We start from the raw sequence: 7,819 nt of genomic DNA on the forward strand, positions 1-7,819 counted from the left end.
TACCAACTGAGCTATCTCCCCAGCCCGAGGCTCTATTTTTAATTCCAAAATTATAGGAGAGAATAAATTTCTTAAGTTTCACTTTCCCAGCATAGGTTTCAGGGGACAACTAAAACAGACTATGACAACATCTGTCACCTTCTCCAGTAATTCTTTCCTCTGTCACTTTGTTGCCTTAATGGAGGACCTTTTTTAAAATACCATTACATTCTTTATTTAGGAAAATCAATTTCACACATAGGGAAAACTATGAAAAAGATTACGATAACCTCATATACTTTTCACTCATTACTAACATTTTGGCACAGGTTTTTTTGTTTATTTTTCTTCACATGCATACACCCACACATCTGTATAGCACTTTTTTCTTTTTGCTAGAGTACTTGAGAGCAAAGTGCAGAAATCAAGATTCTTCAGTCCTAAATACATCAATGTACATCTCCTAGAATCAAAGTTTCTTTTGTTTGGGGGGTTTGTTTTATTCGTTTGTTTGCATAACCCTGATGCAATTATCCTCAAATTCAGGAAATCTGATGCTGGTACAATACAATATTCTAAAATATTCAGTCAATATTTAAATTTCACAAATTATACCAATACTATCCTTTACAGCTACTTCTTTTTTCCAATACAGGATACAATCCATAATCTTATTCATTTAGATGTTTTATTTTTGAAATCAATGTAGATTCATATGTAGTTGTAAAAATTCCTTGCCTTGTTTTCCCAGTAGTAACATCTTATAAAACTAAAGTACACATCATAGCCATGATATTAACATTAACACAGTCAAAATACAGAGCATTCCTTTCAATGCAAGAATCCTTCCTGGTACTCCTTACGGCTGTCCTTCCCCCTATGTCCTTCCTACCTATGTCCTTCCCCCTTCTCTATTTAACCCCCAACAACCACTCCTCAGATCTTCCTTTCTATGATTTTGTGGTTTCAAATGCATGAATTCCCAGTGGATTCCCAGTTTTTCCAGCACCTTTTGTTTTCCAGCACTTTTTGTTGTGTGGTTTCTATCTAAATTAAGTCCCACTGTATATAATCTTTGAGGGTTATCTTTTTTTTTTTAATCACTCAGCATAATCCTCTGGAGATTTATCAATACTTATCAACAGTTTGTTCCTTTTTATTATTGAGTAGTATTCCTAGGATAAATGTACCATTGTTTATTAACTATTCATCTGTTGAAGAAGAAGGTCTGAACTATTTCTGGGTTTTGTCCATTATAAATAAAACTACTGTTTAAATTTTTGTAATTTTTCTACCGGACAGTTTTTATCATTTTGGGATAGATACCTACCTGGAATTGCTGGGTGGTATGTAGTTGTATATTTAATTTTTTTAAGTGCCAAATTTTTTTCCAGTGTGACTATACCATTTTATATAAACCCAGCAATATATATGTGACCCAGTTGTCTACATCCTCCCCAGCATTTGGTGGTGTCACTGTTACTATTTTAGTCATTCTGGTAGATCATTGAGGTTATTCATTTAATTTCAATGTTACTTTTGTCTCCTTCCATCTGGAACAAATTCTTGATCTTTTATTTCTTTGACGTTGGCATTTGTAAGGAATATAGCCTTGTTGTCTCCTAAAGTGAACCCTAATTTGGGTTCGGCTTGTTTCCTCATGATTTGATTCAGGTTACACACTCCTAACTGATACAACCAGTTATTGGTGAGGAGTTCTGCTTCCTCAGATGTTGAAGTTTGAACATCAGAGAAGCACGCTGAGGCAAGCATCTAAAGCAGGTTTTATTTAAAGGTAGTAACACAGACTTCTCTCAGGAGGGAGAAGGGGGCCATGGTTGGCATTCTGGTATCCCAAGAAGTGAGAGCATTCTGCCCCTCTTATACATTCAAGTTTTCTTTGTTCTCTCTCCCCACTTATCTCTCTCCTTCCTGCCTATGAGACTAGGACAAGGAGGTGCCAGAAAGATGGCAAAAAGGTGAGAAGCAGGGGAAAGGGCCAAATGGAGTGATTCAGGCAGGTAGGGGGCCCAGGGGGCATTAATTAGCAATTCCCTACCTGCAGCCTTTTTGGAAGAAGGCAGAGAAACTTGGTGATCAAAGGGCTCTGGAGACATTGACATTCCATTCTCCCAGAGGCAGCCTCCAACTTCCAGACTCAGATGGCCTCCATTTCCTCAATTCGATCAGATCACCTATAATTTTGGATTCATAACAACAGTACTATCTAGATGATGTTGTGTCTCTCTCTGTGCATCACATTTGGAACCACATGATTTCAATTTCTTACAAATGGTGATGATAACTTATTATATATAATTTATTCTTTATTATAATTATTCAACCATATTAACTGTACAAATTAATGGGTTCCACTGTGACATTTCCATATATGACTATATCATACTTTGTATCCACCCACTCTACTACTCTCTCTTCCTCTCCCTCTCTCTCCCCACCAGTCCCCAGGATCCTTCTATTTTCCTTTCATCATTTTTTCAATTTCCATATATGAGAGAAAACAATATTTATCTTTCTATTTCTGGCTAATTTTACATAACATAATAACATCCATTTTTCTGCTAATGACATGACTTCATTCTTCTTTATGGTTGAATAAAACTCCATTATGCAAATATACCATAAATTTTTTATCCATTCATCTGTTGATGGGTATCTAGGCCAATTCCATATCTTGGCTATTGTGACTAATGCCATAACAAATATTGTCGGGGTTTCCGGGACCCCCAGCCTTGGGCATGGTCAAGATGGCGCCTGACGCTGAGCCAAAAGCAGCCAGCTATACAGTAAACAACCAGAGAATTCCAATGATTGGCTAGTTAACGATGTGATTAGAGCATGCCCCCCTCGTGTACCTATCCTATGCTTGCAGCTGTCCGCGTTTACCTCGTGTACTCTCCCCTGATTGGTTGAAGTGTATATAAGCCTGGTGGGTGGGAGAGTAGAGGGGCGAAGGCTGAAGCTGAGCTGGAAGCTGGGAGTGCGCGGAAGCTGGGAGTAAGAAGAAGCCGAGAGAAGAGAAGCTGGAAGTGCGCGGAAGCTGGGAGTAAGAAGAAGCTGAGAGAAGAGAAGCTGGGAGTGCACGGAAGCTGGGAGTAAGAGAAGTGTAGGAGAGGGACTGTGCATAATAAACTTCCAAAGCTTCAGACATTTGTCGTGTCTCTCTCTGCGGCCAGAGGGAGCGCGATAAAATATAGGTATCTCTTTTGTGCAGGTATCTCTTTTGTATATGTTTTCTTTTCCTTAAGGTATATACCCAGGAGTGATATAGCTGGATTGTATAGTAGATCTATTTTTAATTTTTTGAGGAAACGCTATTCACAGTGGATGTATAATGTACACCAACAGTGTATAAGGTTCATTTTTATCTTACATCTCCTCTAGTATTTGTTATTTTGTTTATTTATTTATTTGACACTGGGTTGAGATGACATCTCAGTGAACTTTGTTTTAAAGAATGAACCTCTTTTTTAAAAAATATATTCTTTAGTTGTAAATGGACACAATACCTTTATTTTATTTATTTATTTTTATGGTGCTGAGGATCAAACCCAGAGCCTCACATGTGCTACAAGCACTCAATCACTGAGCTATAACCCCAGCCCTTCTCAGTGAACTTGATTTGCATTTCCCTGATGAATAAAATGTTGAGCATTTTAAAAATATTTTTACTGGCCATTTGTACTTCTTTCAGAAATATTTGTTCAGATCATTTGGCCATCTATTGATTGGATTGCTTGTTCTTTGCTGTTAACTTTTTTGAGTTCTTTATACATTGTGGATATTAATCCTCTGTCAGATCGATAGTTGGCAAAGATTTTCTCTAATCCTGTAGATTGTCTCTTCACTTTTTGGTGTTTCCCCTATATTTCTCTCTAGCCATTTCAAAGTTTCAGGTCTTGAGGCTGGGACTGTGGTCTTGTGGCTCAGTGGTAGAACGCTTGTCTGGCATGTGTGAGGCCCTGGGTTCCATTCTCAGCACTATGTATAAATAAATAAATTAAATTAAGGTGCATTGACTAAAAATATATTTTTAAAAAAGTTTTAGATCTCTCTAAGTTCTTTCATGCATTTTTAGTTGATTATTGTACAAGATGAGAGATAGGGTTTTAGTTTCAATCTTGTACATGTGGATTCCCAGTTTTTTCAGCATCTTTTGTTGAAGACACTGTCTTTTCTCCAATGCATGTTTTGAATACCTTTGTAGAAAATCAGATAACTATGGAGGCTTGGGTTCATTTCTGGGACATCCATTGTAGTCCATTTGTCTATATGTCTATTTTTATGCCAGTATTGTTCTGTATTAGTGATCATGTCTGTGTAATGTCTTTTGAAGTCAGGTATTGTGATGCTTTCTGTATTATTCTTTTTGAGTAATTGCTCAAATCACGTTAGCTATTTAGGATCTTTTGTACTTCCATAAATCTTAGGATCGTTTTCTCTACTTCTGTGAAGAATGTCATTGGTATATTGATGGGGATTACATTGAATCTAGATATTAATATTAATATTATTAATATTAATTAATTCTCCCAATCCATGAACACAGGTGATCTTTCAATTTCCTAGTGTTCTCTTCAATTTCTTTCTTCAGTGTCTTGTAATGTTCATTTTAGAGGTCTTCCACTTCCTTGGTTAAATTTATTCCTAGATATTTGGGGGCAGGGGTGTATGAATGGGATTGTTTTCCTGATTTCTTTTTCTGTGGGTTTATTATTGGTGTATAGAAATGCTACTTGTTTTCATATGTTGATTTTGTATCCTGCTACTTTGTTGAATTTGTTTATCAGTTCTAAAAGTCTTTTGGTGAAGTCATTAGGGTTTTCTGAGTACATATTATACAATCAGGGATAATATGACTTTCTTCTTTTCTATTTGCATCTTTTTCTTTCTATTTCCTGATGACTCTTGCTATAATTAAGTACTATATTGAATAAGAGTGATAAGAGTGGACACCCTTGCCCCATTCCTGATGGGAATTCAGCATGATGTTGGGTAGGGTTTGTCATATATAGCCTTTTTTAGGTTGAGATATGTCTTTTCTGTATCTACTTTTTCAGGATATTTATCATAATGGATGTTGAACTTAGTCAAAGGACTTTTCTGCTTCTATTGAGATAATTATGAGTTCTACCTTTCATTCTGTTTGTATGCTTTCATTCTGTTTGTGTGCTCTTATTATGTTTATGATTTGCATATCTGGAATCATCCTTGTATCCCTGGAATGAAATCAACTTGACCATGGTGTATTATCTTTTAAACACGCTATCTAATTTCATTTGCAAGTATTTACTGGATTTTTTTTTTCAGTGCTAGGGATTGAACCCATGGCCTTGTGCTTGCGAGGCAAGCACTCTATGAACTGAGCTATATCCCCAGCCCTTATTGGGGATTTTTGTAGGTATGTCCATCAAGGATATTGGTCTATATTCTTCTTTTCATTGTTATTGTCTGTGTTCTTAACTGATTTTGGTATCAGAGTAATGCTGCCTTGGTAGAATGAGTGTGGAAGGGTTCCCTTCCTTTCTGTTTCATGGACTAGTTTGAGGAGCATTGGTTTGTTTTTTTTTAATCTGATAAAATCAGCAGTAGGTCTGAGTATAAAGGGTAGTGTGAAGGAGATCTTTGTGGTGATAGATCTTATCCTGATTGGTGCACTGGTTACACAAACTACACATGTAATAAAATGTTATAGAGGCACCCACACATTATGTCACCGTAGTTTTCTTGGTTTTAATATTACATAAAATGGAAGCACTGGATGAAATAGGTAAAGGATTCTCTCAATCTCTACTACCTTTGCAACTTCTTATGGGTCTATAAGTATTTCACAACAAAAAAAAAATTTCCTTTTTCAAAAAAGTTGTGGGTTTTACTGGGTTTGGGGTTGTGTTATATGTATTAAGTAACTTAGAATAATGTGTACTTCATTGAGAGACACTATCTAATAATAAGAAATAGCTTTAAATGTACTCATCTGCTTTTGTGTCTGAGTTTTTCTCGTAAGGTCTTCTAACATTCCTAAGTTGTTATTTCTAAGTATACAATTTTAAAAAATTTATTTTGCTATTGTTAATGCTTAAGACCTCGTTAAATTGCTGAACTTAGCATTGAACTTGTGATCCTTCTGCCTCAGCCTCTGGAGTCACTGGGATTATAGATATGCACCACCACACCCAGCTTCTACTATTCTATTCTATTTACTGGTTATTGTCTTTACACAATTACAAATTTTTGTCTGAGTCTTATCATTGATTCCATAGAATTTTCCATATGGTCTGCCATATCACCTACAAAGAGAGAAGACAGAAATTTTCATTTTCATTTTTAATTTTTATTCTTCTGACAGTTTTTCCTTATGTAATTGCATTAGCTAATACTTCAAGTACAATTTGGCGGGGGTTGGGTACCGGGGATTGACTCAGGGACACTAGACCACTGAGATACATCCCCGGCCATTTTATTTTATTTACATACAAGGTCTCACTGACTTGCTTAGCACCTCACTTTTGCTGAGCCCGGCTTTGAACTTGTGATCCTCCTGCCTCAGCCTCCTGAGCCACTGGGATTACAGTCATGCTCCATCTCGCAGGGCTTCAAGTACAATTTAAATGGTAGTTGAGATTCAAGACAACCATCGCTCTTGACTTATTCCTCACCTTACTGCGATGTCTCTACTGTTTCCCTGACTGGCATAATGACTTTAAGATAGATGGAATTTCTAATAGTGAATCCTGGTTGAATTCCTGTAATAAATCCCTCTTGGCCATACTGTATTTTTCATGTGGTATGGATTCTACTTACTAATATTTTACTAATTATTTTTCATTGACATTTTTAAGTAACCATTTTATGTATTTTTATTTCCTCCCACTGCAAGATAATGGAACCTGCTTAGAAAGACTATGTTGTGACTGACGATAGCCTAACAGGTAGTCTTACATTTTAACTTTAGTTTCTAATTTCCAAACATGATGTATACAAGTTTTCCTAAGGAATCCATACTGCATATTCATGAAAAAAAAAAGTGGATAAGTGAGGGCTCATCTTTATCCTTGAGGATTCTGTGGCATAAGAGAAGAATAGCTGAAGCACTACAAAATTTAATTCGTTCAATAATAATATCCCTTTTAGTCCACCCACTCTCTCACCCTCATCAATCTTTTTTTTTAATTTATTTTTATTGTAAACAAACGGGATACATCTTGTTTCTCTGTTTGTACATGAATGAGAGGCATACCATTTGTATAATCATACATTTACATAGGGTAATAGTGTTTGATTCATTGTTATTTTTTCCTACCCCCGACTCCTCCCATGCCTCTTTTCCCTCTAAACAGTCCCTCCTTCCTCCATTCTTACCCACTCCCACCCCCCATTATGTGTCATCATCCGCTTATCAGTGAGATCATTCCTCCTTGGGTTTTTTGAGATTGGCTTATCTCTCTTAGCATGATATTCTCCAATTTTATCCATTTGCCTGTAAATGCCATAATTTTATTATTCTTTATGGTTGAGTAATATTCCATTCTATATATATATATATATATATATATATATTTACCACAGTTTCTTTATCCATTCATCAATTGAAGGGCATCTAGGTTGGTTCCACAATCTGGCTTTTGTGAATTGAGCAGCTATGAACATTGATGTGGCTGCATCACCACTTTCTATTCAACATTGTCTTTGAAACTCTAGCCAGAGCAATTAGTCAGACCAAATAAATTAAAGGGATACAAATAGGAAAAGAAGAACTCAAACTATCCTGATTTGCTGATGACATGATTATATATTTAGAGGAACCAGGAAATTCCAC

The sequence above is a fragment of the Sciurus carolinensis genome, chromosome 4, assembly GCF_902686445.1.
Source record: "Sciurus carolinensis chromosome 4, mSciCar1.2, whole genome shotgun sequence".
In the NCBI taxonomy this organism is placed as follows: domain Eukaryota; kingdom Metazoa; phylum Chordata; class Mammalia; order Rodentia; family Sciuridae; genus Sciurus; species Sciurus carolinensis.